This window comes from Manacus candei, unplaced genomic scaffold, assembly GCF_025592945.1.
Source record: "Manacus candei isolate 608988 ecotype Guabito, Panama unplaced genomic scaffold, ASM2559294v1 h1tg000028l, whole genome shotgun sequence".
Lineage (NCBI taxonomy): Eukaryota > Metazoa > Chordata > Aves > Passeriformes > Pipridae > Manacus > Manacus candei.
In genome coordinates, this window is record NW_026138076.1 from 11,380,247 (window position 1) to 11,394,740 (window position 14,494).

A 14,494-nucleotide genomic window follows, 5' to 3' on the forward strand; every position below is an offset into this window, starting at 1 on the left:
ATTAACTTGCAGCTGAAATTTCAAATACTTGAGATTTCTGAAATTTGAATCTTAGGACAAGCTTCACGTTTCCCTGCATATATCAAATATAATAATAATACCTATACAGCCCAATCTGTTGAAATTGAGGAATAACCATTCCCTTATTCTGAAATGCATCTATTTGCTGTTTTACATTCTTCCTGTTAATTCAAGGGACAGTCAGGGACTACTATTTGCAGCTTTTTAAGGAATAATATTTTTTTCCTTTCATGTGTGCAACAAATAGTGTTTGAGATTGGACTGCATGTGTTTCATAATCAAGCTTCTCTACTTTAGTGGGTGAAAATAAGCTTACCACAAGACATGAAAAAATAGAATACAACAAGAGCAGTCCTGGGTAGTACAATATTCCTTCCCTTCTGTACCTTGCTCATCTCTAATATCCTTTATGCAACCTCATAAATTTTATTGTAAATGATTGTAGCAGTACTACTCCACATAACAATTTATAACTTGTTTATAGTCCTTCTTACCTACTTTCCATATACTGATGGATAACTGAAATGTTTGCCTCAGTTTATGTTAAATTCTCAGTGCTCTAGTGTAATGCCCTGAGAAAGCTCATTCTGAATAGGCACTAGAAATCTCTGTATGCATCCAGTTAATTTTTTCATTTGAGAGCATTCTTATTGTAGGCTTGGAATATTGCTTTTGGGAATCCAAAAGCTTATCACTGAGAAAACTAACATTAATTTAGAGGTCAAACCAATTATGCTTACTGCATTCTGTAAAACAGAAGTGACTTTCTGGTAAAATTTCTGTGAGTTGATTTATAACTCACTAATTATATTTCAGTAGAGATTTCTGTTTTACCGGTAGCATTACAATGTAGTCGAAATACATGGTAAATTACCGGTTTAGTTTATCCACAATTATTTGTCTAAAATTATTTAGGAACTTTGTCTAAGCCAGAAATATTACTGAGTTCTCTGTTTTCCAAAGGTTTTCTTTTTTTTTTTTTTGTTTATTTGTTTTTCTGGTTTACATTATGATTGATTTATACTGTTGGTTTTTTTTTAGCTATGAAAACATGCAGGTCTTTAAGATACCATGAAAATACTGACTCATCTCCATCCAATCACTGACAAATGTATTACTGCCCATTATAACATGCACTTGTAGCTGCATCTGGTATTCAGCATTAGCTTCAGAAGAATTCAACTATGAGAATACTGCATAACAATAGATGACAATTTTTGTTGATTTCTACTGTTTTTGTTAAGTCTCCTTTAAATGTTTGATTTGTGCTCTCTGTTGTTCCAGAGCTCAGTAAAGCTGTAACAGGAATGGGTTAGTTCCTGATCTGGTAGCCACTACAATATTTGGAAGGGGATTGACCACTAAAGCAGTTTCAGAATTTTTGGATTTCTTTGGTCACAGAGAACATGGTTCATCCTTTGCCATTCTTCAGCTTTTTCATACTAGATCCAGAAAGGATTTAACCTGTCATGGGCTTTTGTAATTTATTGTTTTCTTTTTGTTTTTTAAATGAATTCATTTTTTAGTAAATTAGATTTTCAGCCAGTTAGGTCACATACTACATCAGATCTATACTTTTAGCTGTTGTATTAACAGGGAAGGCAAAATTGCAACATTTTAACTTAATTAAAAATCATATGAATAGTCACAAAGTCTTTCAGAAAAGAAGGTTTTCTCTGCTAGTTTAGGACCACTACCAAAACAGTCTGTCTTTCTGCAAACGTATATCCTATTAAAGATGAGATTTTATCAGTAATTACTGTTTACTCACTATTTGAGTTGCCTTCAAACTAATTTGGCACTAGGTATCTGTTCATCTTGAAAGTGATTTGGAAGTACACGTTGGATCAGGGCACACTGAGTTTAACCCAGTCAACAAATCAAATGTAACCAATGGGAAATAGTATGTGATAAAGCCAATGCATTTGTTTATTGTAGATTGTATTGGTCTTCCACTGAAATACAAAATCTCTTGTAACAGGAACACTGATGTTATTGATACATGATTTTTTCCTGTTTAATTAAAATCAATTTCTAATAATGACAGGAACCATCTCTTCTTGATACACCTTATTATTAATTTCCATGCAGTTCTTTCTATGTTACTTATATAAGGTATTTTAATGATAGCATTGTTAGGAATAAAATTAGTATTATGTTTACCCAGTCCTTTCAGGAAGCTGTGCCAACAGGTACCATAAGAGAGAATAACCCTTTGAATTTCATTTACCTTCTCCTGGTTAGGCTGTTGCCTGCTCACAGCCAAATGAATATTCATTCATAGTGAATGAATATGCTGTGTCTGGGAATAATGGCTGTGTCGCACTTGGAACAGAGTCATGTAGTTTTTCCAGTTCTGGTATTGCAAATATTGCTTCAGTTCAAATGTCTTCGCTATGCTTCTCTTTTTGGCATGGTTACATAGAACTGAACCAGATCAGCTGCATATATATATATATAATATGGACATACCTAGAAAAAACAGAGCTGCTCCTCATATTCTCTTTGAAATTATATAAAAAAAAGATTTTGTATTTATTTTAATTTATAGCTTTACTGATTATGCTCTGTTTGAAGTTGTTTTACATAATATACTGAAAATTGTAATCAACAAAACTGTTCATTAAAGATGATGCTGAACTGCTTTTGCTCCAATGAAATGTTGAAGGATATGTCTTAGAGCACTGTTATGGTACATTTAGGTAGAGATTCCAATTCATAAAACACACTATGCTGTGAGGCAAATAAAATTCCCATATGATATATGCAGATGTGCAAAAGCAAGAAAATAAAAAGCTTATGCATGAAGCAGTATCAGCTGCTACCTTATTTTGAAATAAAATTCTGGTCCATACAGGTTGTGTCTGTCAGCCAAAAGATGAAATTCCGCATCTTGAGGGTATTCCCCACATTTATTGACAAATAACTAAAAGTACCCCAGAGAACCAAAACAAAATTCTTTCCTTAATCACAGGAAGATACATGCATTTTTTAGAATTTCAAGAATTCCAGTCAACACTTACACTAAAAAAAAGTTATTGCTTATGGTAATCCTATGAGATCACAGTTTTACAGGATCACTGTTTGGTGGGAAAGCCCTTTCAAAGCTTCTTGCACTTCTGTGCAATTACCCACCATGTCAAGTTGTGTTTTTGAAGCCATGCTGGGTATATAACAAAGATGCAGATAGGAATGAGCAGCTGGGGGCAGCAGAAACAAGGCAGGATTGCTCTTAGCATGGAATTAAGGCCTGAATGCTTTTATAACTGCATTTTGATGTTACCTTTCTAGAGTTTGTTCTTGTTTTTCTGCCTCTCTCTCATTGAAACAATATCCAGAACAGCCCCCATTATTTTAATGATGTTTAAAATAACCTACCTGTACTGTTCTCTACAAGACCCACTCCTCTCTGTTAATGTTAGAATTGCCATTGCCTTTTGCAAACCTTGCCCTATTTTCCAGGAGGGACTACAGCCTTCTAGTAGCTACTGTTCAAATTTGTGTCATTCCAGAACAGAGCGTCTCTCATTTCAACAGTACTAGCAGAAACAAACTCTTTGTATCAGGTTTTGAATAGTGTGCTTGTTTAAAAGCAAACTAGCAGGAGAAATTAACCCAACTCTAGAGAGATTATAAGTCAGAGTTACAATTTACTAAAAATAAATTACAATAGATGCAATGATACAGAGAAAAACTGGTTTTAAGCCACAAAACCAGACGTATTACCCAGCCCCCTGGGACGAGAACAGAACAGTGTTCATTGGCCCCTGTACTGCGCACCACGTGTTCCCCTGGGTGCAAAGCAAAAGGAAAGGAAAACCTGTTGGTCCCAATGATGGTGGCAGTTCTGTTGAGGTAACGATCGCAGTCTTGTAGAGAGTGGCAGTCACAATCCTGTTGGAGTTCTGGTCCTCCTCTCAATCCAATGAGTGGTACCAAAAGTCCCAAAACCCCAAGATTATATGCGCTCAGGTTCAGGTGGGAGTGTCCAGTACGTCCCCCAGGGCAGGGAGTTTCACAGTGGGTGATTTAACTCTGTGAGTTGTGGGATATTTTTGGAGTCTTTGATGGTCTAGATGTTGCAGCTGCCAATTATGTCAGTCCAGTATGGCCCATTAGCAGGTCAGGCTGGGTGTGAAAGTGCTAATTCCTCCCCAGAGGGGAGTTATCACAGCTGAGTCATTAGGTGTGCCCTGGACAGCTGCTGCAAATGATCCATTATTAACAGTCCATCAGAATTGACATAGAGGTGTAGAATACACAGTTTTGGTTATACCCACATAGTAATAAACTGGTCCTGGCCCCTATAACTGGGACAAATAGATAACATGAGGACAGGTGAGTGTAGGTTAATATCTCTGGAAGAAACCCTCTGTCCTTCAAGTAGTGGAGTAGGTTGGTAATGGTGGTTTCGATTAGATAAGACTATCTACATCCATGTAGAAGAATATTCATCTTGGATCTTACTGGCTGCATCTGGTCCCTCTTGGGACATAAATTTTAACTTGTACTTTTTCTGGTGAAAATGTCTGCAGTCATGTAAGGGTTGTGGCATTTTTATAGGATGTTAACAGGGTTATGTTCTGCATGCATGGAGCATGACAAATTAGTATGTTGGTTTTGTGTGGCAAGGTTTTGGTAGCAGGGGGCCTACAGGGGTAGCTTTTTTTGTGAGAAACTCCAAGAAACTTCCCCTATGTCTGACAGAGCCAATACCAGCGGCTCCAAGATGGACCTGCTGCTGTCCAAGGCCAAGTTGGCCCATCAGCAAAAGCAGCAGTGCTTCTGGGATAACACTTTTAAGAACAGGTGAAAAAAACATGTGCAACTGTTTGAAAGTACTATTCTGCTGAGCATGAGTCTACTGAAATAGTATTGGGGGACTATGCAAGGAGGAAAGAGTGCCCCAGTGCCATCTTGTCATTAGTACATCTAGGTTGAAGTCCTTGGAAAAAATTACCTCTGCACTGCACCTAAGCATTGTTTTGTTGAGGAATACATTTAATGCAGGTAGCTCGGTATGCAGCTGCAGTGTGAGCTGCAGGTTGAGCTCCAGGAGGCAGCGGTTTCTTTTGTTCAGGGCTCCTCCTCGGAGGCACTAGCTGGAGCTGTTTTTCTGTTGTTGCACCATGATTAAATTACTTAAAGGATCCAGAGGTCTGAGACTCTGCCATGGGAAAGCTGAAGTCAAGCTGGTAAGGAAACCTGATCTGACTGGGTGAGTGTGGAGTGTGTAGCTGCGAAGGGGCCTTGGTCCCAGCTCAGGTAGTGTGAGTGTGACTGCCAGAGTGGCTCCTGGATGGTCAGACAGGAAAGTTTCCTTAACAGTTTTAGGGGAACTAGTTTGTTCAAAATGAAAGCCTAAGCAGAACTCAGATGTGTGCAGTATGAATCTTGGGAAGAGCTGAGAGCTTGCATCATTTGATAACAAGTCTGTGTATGCCTCTGATTATCCATTATCCATATATTTCAGCTGTGAGAAATCTCTCCTTTATTTGTGAGAGCAAGAGCTGATTGATAAAGAACATCTGACAAAGTAACAGATATTTTTATGAAGACTAGAATATTCAAAGCAAATGTGTCTAGGGAATATTCAGAAAGATCAAAAGCTTGTTTTCTTCATAATGCTATTAGGCACTGAAAGGGAAACAATACATTTTGCATCAAAGTAGCACACTCATTGCAGCATGAATAAAAGACTAATTTATAGCAGTTACTGAATTTCTGGCCTGCGAACTGTATGAGCTGAAGGATGAATTTGTCTCAGGTCTGTAAAGTTTTCATACAGTTATGCTGAGCATCTAGTTCTGCAAACTACTGCTGAGTCTGTCCATCTCCAGGAAATGGTGAATTTGATTTCTGGGAGTCTCAAAACTCATACCAAGCCACAGCTCTTAAAATGCTAGAGAGCCCTAATTTCAAAAATAAGTGCTTTCATTTTAAACAATGTAGCAATTGCTTTTGCTTTTAAATGAAAAGAATATAAAAATAATATCAAAACAGAACACTGGACTATTTGGTATGTCATGATGTAATATGACAACTTGATAATGTAAACAATACTATGCATTGACAGCATCCAATAACATATATAATATGTACCTGTAGTAGAAAAAGATAATTATAAGCTTAAAATCACTTTTACCACAGCATTTTTAATTGTATTTCAAAGGAAATATTGAGAGTACTCAGATTTATTATGAATTGAAATGAGGTCAGATTTTGAAATGCCTTTGTTTCCTGTGGAAATTTGAAGTGCTAAATCATTTTTATTTGTAGGGGAACTTTGTAACTGATTAGATGTCAGACTAGTTACTAGAACTTGTTTTCAAAAATCCAGAAAAGGAAGCTGTCACTTTGAGTTCCTGAAATTATTTTCTGTATGTGTGATGCAGTTTGTACATCTCTGTAGTTTGTACATCTTTATTGTCAATCTACTCTTCACTCAATCATCGTCATGCATATGTAAATTTGTCTTTGTTGGTTATGTTTTTTCCCCCCAGTCATAAATAATAGATATACCAAACATTGCTTTCCTCACTGCTTTTCCTCCTACTGTTCATACAGGAGAAACCATGGTAAAACACGTTCTTTGAGAAGTCAGAATCCTGAACTATTAGGCTGTAGTTACTTTGCATGTCCATGTAATGTGCAGGAGAAAACATTATTATGGTGGGACTTGTTGATCTTAGAGGTCTTTTCCAACCTAAAGGATTCTATGATTATGTGATTTAATTGGAAATTATGCTGATAAAACCTTCTATTCTGACTGATTAGCCTGCACACAGTTTTCAAGGTTGGTCTTTCGGTTTCAGCTTAGATAATTACATTGACAAAGATTGTTAAAACTGCTATGGTGCAGTTTCCCTATTACAGAGAAGTTAGGAGATTTGTGTTTACATGCATTCAAATTCTGATTGAATGAAATGTAAATCTCAAAACTTGCAACTAGTATTTCAAGTTATAATTTACCTTTGCCAATGGTATGAGAAAATAACATATCTCAGTCTAGTGAAGTTACAGGCATTTCTTGTGGGCGTTTTTACATTATTCATCAGTGTACCTCCACTGATCTTTTTATTGCTCTGAAAGAGCAACAAGAACCCCTGAAAAGACTCTGAGTGAAATATAGCCATTGGGATTTGACTTGGGAAATACTTGCACAGTATTTAGTGAAAAAATGCCAGTGTGCTGAGGATTCATTAAGTGTTGTAAGTTGCCTTTCCTCCAGGCCACAAAGGCCAACCCTGTGGCTTCATTTGAGAAAACAATGATGTGTTCAGGCTCTGAAATAACCTGTGGTAATGTGTTTTATTCAACAAAGACATCCTAGTGAAAAACCTGCTAGTTCTTTCCCCCCTGTATCTTTGTCCTTTGAAATCTTTTAAAGAATTGTAAAGAACTCATCACTTAACAATTTGGAAGTGCATCAAATACGTCCATTTTTCATACAGAATGAACTCTTGCCAGGAAAATTTAATAAAGTAATTTGCTGAAGCAGAAGAATATTGGTAATGTTGGATGCACTCAGCATATCTAGCCAGCATACAATACTGGCAGCTAGGTTTTTTTCTAGGTAAAAAGAGAATTTTAGATGTAAATGTCTGAGTGATTCTTATGTGCCTATATTTAAAAAAAACCCCAACATCTAGGATATCATCACCTGGCAATTAGAAAGAAACTGATTCCTACAGTATCTTACAAGGCATCTTAGAAGATTTTTTGTTTGCATTCTCAGTATTCCAGATTTTCCTCTGCCATGGCAAAACCGTGTTATAGCATTTTCCTGTCAAATAGAATTCTATAGCAAATGCCTTATCATCAGATAATATTAATTCATAAGAACCAAAGGCTTTTTCTGAAAGAGGCTGGTTTTTGCTGAGTTGTTTTCTCGACTTAATTTTCGGTTTCTTTACAGTAGTGCTTTTCGAAAAGTGTCTTCGTTTTAACTAGAGTGAAAAATGGTGGAGATTCAGAAGGTCTAATGAAATTTTCAGTTTAAAATTTTGACTGAACTAATCCAATTACCTATTTAGGAGACTAGGAAAAAGAGGAAAGAGGGAGGGATTTCTAAAATTTTTTCCCCTTACTTTCATATTTTTTAACCCATTGTAGTTTGAGGTTTCATTTTTGCATCAAAAATACCTTTACGACTGGTTTGAGGTTTCCAAATGATCTGACAGATCTAGCTATGGAGCTTGCTAGCCACCAAAACTGTCAAGGGAACCATTGCTGGTTTTCTGTTGTAGTCATTATTCTTGCATGTGTAAAGTGGTGAGCTGATGGAGGAATAGCATATACGAATGTTTTGCATGAAACCTTGTTGTGCTGGTCCAGTAGAATTGTAGCAACTGGGACATGGAAAGGCCATGAACAATGAAGAGGCATAAGTTTAGATATACTGGATTTTCAAAATTAACGTAAGGTCCAGATCTTCAGATGATACTAATGAACAGCTATGATGACTTCCTTGGAACTGTGTTGGCACTTTATGACGGTCTCAAAGGATAATGGTATTTTAAAATCCCATCACTGTTGTGAGAAATAACTGGTAAACAGCTTTTTCTGCCCTAAAATTAGTTTAGTAAGAAAGCTGCATCAAAACTGAGATCAGGATTTCAAATAATACTGGAGTATGTCAGTATACTTATATGGGTGGAATTGGAAATCAAGATTAAGAAATTATATAACTATACATTCATTATGTTTGCAAAATATGAATATGGAAACATAGGAAAATATGAAAGTTTTTATGTATTTGTTTTCCTACCATATGTCTGTGTTAGAAACCTATGCTACAAAGAGCACAAATGATGATTTTATATTTTCCCTCTTGTGCAGGGATGTGTAAAACACAGACTAGAAGTCAAGTGTTGTAAATTAGACTTAGCTGATATAATAGCAAATAAATGTGCTGTATCCAGAATTTACTTACATGTAATAACCTGTGTATTCATAATGCACAGATATTTTCATACAGGTATTTGTTTTAAAAACCTGTGGCAATCCAACTATTTTCTTACCAATTTGACCCATGGTCTTTCAGGTAATTTGATGCATTTTTGCAACTCTCTTTTTTTTTTTTTCCCCAGGTGGTGCTCTATCAAATAAATTTTGATATTATTACTGGAAGTTCTCATCCATTCAGGTACATTTAATTTTCATTGTGTAATTTATCTATATAATCATAAGATGCTTTAGATTGTAATCCTTTACATGCTAGGACAGCTGGCCACCATGTAAAAATGTTTTCTAAGGCAGGAAGATATAAAAGGTGCCCAATCAAGCAACAGGAAGAGAAGTGGTCTTAGAGAAAGCTTCCTGAGAGAAGCTGCTAAGCCTCTGCTTTCTTAGACTTTGTTCTCTTCTGTTTTGTTGGACTGTAGGTACAATGGATTTATATGTATATGCATAATTAAATTGTGTCAGATTAATTATCACAAAAGCCTTATCTTAGCATTTTACCATTTTAATCTTCACCCATTTTAGGTTGGATGATAACTTGGTGAAATGCTTAGTACTTTGGAAGGTTAGTGGCTTAAGTGCTAACTTGGTTATATCCAGACTGTTAAAGTCTTTTTTTCCAGTGATGAAATAACCTTGATATATTTAAATAACCTTTACAGGGTTTGTCAAATTGCCAACTTTATTTGTTCAGCAAGTAGTTGAATTGCTATGGAAGCATACTGTGCTTTCAGAAAAGGCTGACTCAGAAAAGACATAATTTCTCATTCCTTCAGTTGCTGGGCTATGGTGAGCACAGTGAGGTGAGCACTTGTTTGAGCAGCTGCTGCCAATAATATGCTTGTCTGAATGCTGTGCTAGCTGCTGGAAGTTCTGTAATCATATTACCACAGTATGTACTTCTCTTTGGAGGTGAGGAAGCTATGGAGCTTTATACCTTGCATCAGTTAGTATTCTATTTGCTGTTACAAACAGACTTTGGCCAGGCTGAATTTGTTGTTTAGAAAGCAAAGTGTGGCATGATATTTTTACTACATCCTTTCAGATCTGAAATAGATTCAGAAATGGGTCTCAGTTGTGTAGGCATTGTCTGCACAAGAGAAATTCAGAGTTGCCTGTTGCATTGCTCAAACTTGTGAGTGACTAATCCATTATAAGGTGTTTACATCTGACTATTGCCTGCTTCACTGTTCTGAAATTATAACACATTTTCTGACTGAGAACTTTTGCCTAACACTCTTCTTGGGAGATAAACTGTGCAAAGTCCTCTGGAGTAGGGTTTGAATCCTTTCCAGCCTCAGGAGACCTAGTCTCATTTATGCTCTTTCAGAGTTCTCGTTCAGTCCCCTGAAGGCCAGTGTAGAAGTAAATTAAAGTAACTTCTCAACAACAGCTGCTTTGCTCTCTAAGGACTGGAAAAATCTCAAAAGAAAAAGAATTTCCAGTCTGATAATAGACCTTCTGGATCTGTGTGTGGATTTTTCATTGTCAAGTTCATTTTCCTAATGGCAATTACATAAAGCTTAATTGACTTGTTCAGTGGAAAAAACAAACCCTGGAGAAACCACACAGTGGGTTCATATTCTCTCTCTTATTACAGAAGTAGTGATAGTTTATGTGACAGCAAACAGTCCAGGTACAGTTTTATGCTAAAGTACCGTGTGCTGCATTTAAGGTTGGCGTTTCTGCTCTGTTGTGCTATGCACACAATATCCTGTCACAAATACCAGAAATCAAAGGCCTGTGAGGTTAGTTGCAAACTGTGATACATTTAGAGTAAGAAAAAGAATTGCTGTTTCAGATTTCTTACTTGCACATTCGTGGTGTTTCATAGGTTTGTCAGAGGAGAGGAGGTGGCTGAACTGCTTGCATTCAGTACAAATTATTTTGTAGTTGTGTCAATAGAAACAGGAGCTGTATTAAGGGCTGTAGTAGCTCACCTGCAATGCTTGGCCTTCAAATGGTCTTAGCACTATGTAGAGTGTTTCTGTGGCTGGGTTTTGGTAATGGGGGGGTGTGGTACAGGGGTGGCTTCTGTTAGAAGCTGCTAGAAGCTTCCCCTATTCCATGGAGCCAATGCCAGCCGGCTCCTGGACGGACTTCCTGCCTTCCTTCCTTGGCTGGCCAAAGCCGAGCCAATTAGGAGTGATAGTAACGCCTCTGTGATCACATATTTAAGAACAGAAAGTTGTTGCACAGAAATAATTCCAGCCAGGGAAGAGCAGAGTGAGAACATGGGAATAACAATGTAGACACCGAGGTCAGTGCAGAAGGAGGGGCAGGAGGTGCTCCAGGCACTGGAGCTGAGGCCCCTGTGGCCCATGGTGCAGACCGTGGTGGAGCAGCTGTGCCCCTGCAGCCCATGGAGGACCATCGGGGTGCAGAGACCCACCTGCAGCCCATGGAGGAGCCCATGCTGGAGCAGGTGGATGCATGAAGGAGGCTATGACCCTGTGGGAGGCCCAAGAGAGAGCAGAGTCCTGCCGGAGACCTGCAGCCTGTGGAGAGGGAAGCCCATGCTGGAGCAGGTTTTTCCCGGGTAGGACTTGCAGCCCCCGTGGGGGACCCATGTCGGTACAGCTCATTCATGAGGGACTGCACCCCATGGAGGAGTGACCCATGGGACAGCAGTTTGGGAAGAACTGCTGCCTGAGGGATGGACTCACACTGGGTCCATCAAGGACTGTCTCCTCTGGGAGGGACCCCACAGAAGCAGGGGAAGGACTCCTCTCCCTGAGCAGTGGCAGAAACAACAACTGACTGCAACCCCATTCCTTGTCCCCCTGCACCAATGGAGGAGGAAGAACATGGAAGGAAGGAGGGGTGGGGGGAAGGTGTTTTTAAGACTGTTTTATTTCTCACTCTTTGGCTCTTATCCTGTTAGTAATAAATTAAAGTACTATCCCCACTTTGAGTCTGTTTTGCCCATGAAGGGAATCAGTAAGTGACCTCTCCCAGCTATCTCAACTCATGAATCCTTAGCTGTTTTTTTTCTCTCTCCTCTGTCTAGTTGCAGAGGGAGAGTGAGAAAGAGGCTTTAGTGGGTACCTGGTGTGCAGCCAGGGTCAACCCACTACACACTCAGATAAGAAAATCTTATCTGGGGAAATCTTACCTGAAGGAAGCAGGTTTAGCGAGGTGAAATTACTATGACTTTTCTTAATTTGTGGATCCAGATTCTCTCACTGAATTAAACTCTTCTTTAAGACTGTAGCTATGTCTGTTCTCTTCACACACACACCACCCCCCCACCCCCCCCCCCCGGCACATACTCCTTAGGTAATTGAGAAGTCAGGGGATGAAGTTTTTATGTATCTTTGGGAAGAGTGTCATTACAGATGCCTGATTATGCAAAACAGAAAAGAAGATTTTTCCACTTTGCAAATGCCAATTAGCTTTTTCAGTGGCTCCATGTAGGAGATCAGCATGATTTCCATATTTTGAAAATAAGAATTGCTGAGAGATTAGAACAACATGGATTGCAAAAAATCAGGTATCATGTTCTAAAAATTGTCTTCACAGTTTTGAGTTAATAGAACATATCAGAAATGGTGTTATAAGAGTGTTTTGTTGAAGAAAATAGAATTGCAAATACAACTTTTTTTTTCCTCACTCAGAAAACTTGCTCATTTTTCAGTTTTGTTGTGATCGAAATATTTTTCTTCAGGAGGTGTCAGATGGATTTAAATTAATCACCAGTGCTATACATTTCACTTAATTTCATGTCCACTGCATCTCAAATTAAATCCACCTAGCATTTATTACCATTCAGTTGCAACAACGGCTACATTCATAATTTATGTTTTCTGAAGTGTAGCCAATAAAAGAAAGCGTGAAATGCTTCAGTGCTGATGTGAAAACATGAAATGAACTCAGAATTTCTGGCATAGATTGAATTTAAATATAACTCAGCATGATTGAAAATCTTCTCAGTGTCCTAGATTTGCACTTCAGGTTTCAGTTTATACTAAGCATGAGTAAGTGTTGTTAGCTGCATGAATAATGCATTTTCTTCAGCTCAGCCCATTCCCTTCACATGTTTATTCATTTATGCTGTTTAAATGAACCAAAATGGTCAGTATTCACTCCTGTTCTGACAAGCTGCAGGAGATCAGTTTCCTCAGGTTTAGAGCAACCACAGAACTACTTACCCAGAGACCATCTTTTTAAATGATCATTTATCTTTAGTTGTCATATGCATTCAGTGACAGAAGCCCCCTTTCATACTTCTATATCACTATCTTGAATAAAATTCTTGTAAATTTATATGTATTTTTGTAATATATTTCTGGTGTCAGGAATACTAATTGTAGAAATGAGAAGTAGCTTTACAACAGAACCCAGATGCACCCAGTGTTTGGGACCTGAGAATGTATTTTTCCCTTAGACACATGATATCACAATCAATCTACACCTTTTCAGAGCTCAGGGAGTCTATGAACAAGGGATTAGGTAAACAGAAGGAGGAAATAGGGCTGAATTTGTCAGGTTTCATGTTAGAAGAGCTGCACGATTCTGTCCGTGTCAGTTTACAAAAATGAATTTGGCAGAAAAGCAACTCTGTAGAGACTAATATTGTCTCATTCTAGATGAATAGAGACTAATTTTGTCACTTTGACAATTTATGTTTCATCATTCTCTAATTTAAATGTCACAAATTTAGTTTTTATATTATGTCAGTTATTCAAACTTGTATGGATCCATAATATCCAGATAATTACTATATATTCTTGTATATAATGACATTTAGTAACATCTGTTAAGGTAACACATTATTATTGTACTCAAAGCATGAATTTAGTCTGCAAAAGGAGCTTTTCAAAGATATTAGTGATAGGTATGTGCCACACAGCCATCAGCTTCTGTATGGCTTTTTCCTCAATTTCTTACCCTCATTAATATATTTTCCTTGTCGCAGTGCTTGTGGTGTTTGTTATACATTAGGTACTGAGAAGTGCAAATAACACACACATAGTCACACAATGAAGCCTGTGATACAAATGAACTTAATTTGTACTTCTTGAATCCAGGAAATTGCCTAGATGCTACAGTCCCACCCATCTTTTTTATATAGTTGTGTCTTTGAAAACTATATTTAAATAAAGACTTACTGGCTACTGGAGTTATTCAAATGAAAAAGATGAGTAGAATCTGCTTCTCACTAAGTCTTACCCTCTAGTCCCACTTTCTGTAACCAATAGCCCACAAAGGTTGTTTCTTTAAAAAGAAAAATCAAGAATTCAACCAAGTTATCTTATGTATATTTGTGGTCCTGGGTAGAATTTTAATTTTCTGTGTTATGGCAAATATAGCAACTTTGCAAAATTTTGCCATTGTGAAGTTAGATAAACCTAGGTTTTAAAATTTAACCCAGAATGAAAATGTGAATAATTCTATTTGTTTCTGAAGCAGAATTTCTTTGAAATGACTCAAGTAACTTTTGATAATATGAGACAATTTTTCTAAAGAGAAATTCCTGGTTGTCTTATCTCTCCATCTTTCTGAGATT

General features: G+C 37.5%; 1 protein-coding gene across 4 annotated transcripts in view; it reads left to right on the top strand.

The window, feature by feature from the left end:
- TRMT9B (tRNA methyltransferase 9B (putative)) overlaps positions 1 to 14,494 on the top strand; it is a 120,431-nt gene that overhangs the window by 46,968 nt on the left and 58,969 nt on the right. For all 4 annotated transcript variants that reach the window (XM_051790339.1, XM_051790341.1, XM_051790338.1 and 1 more), the window contains exon 5: positions 9,114 to 9,169. The gene's annotated coding sequence lies outside the window, so the exon portion shown is untranslated. The remainder of the gene's footprint in view (positions 1 to 9,113; positions 9,170 to 14,494) is intronic.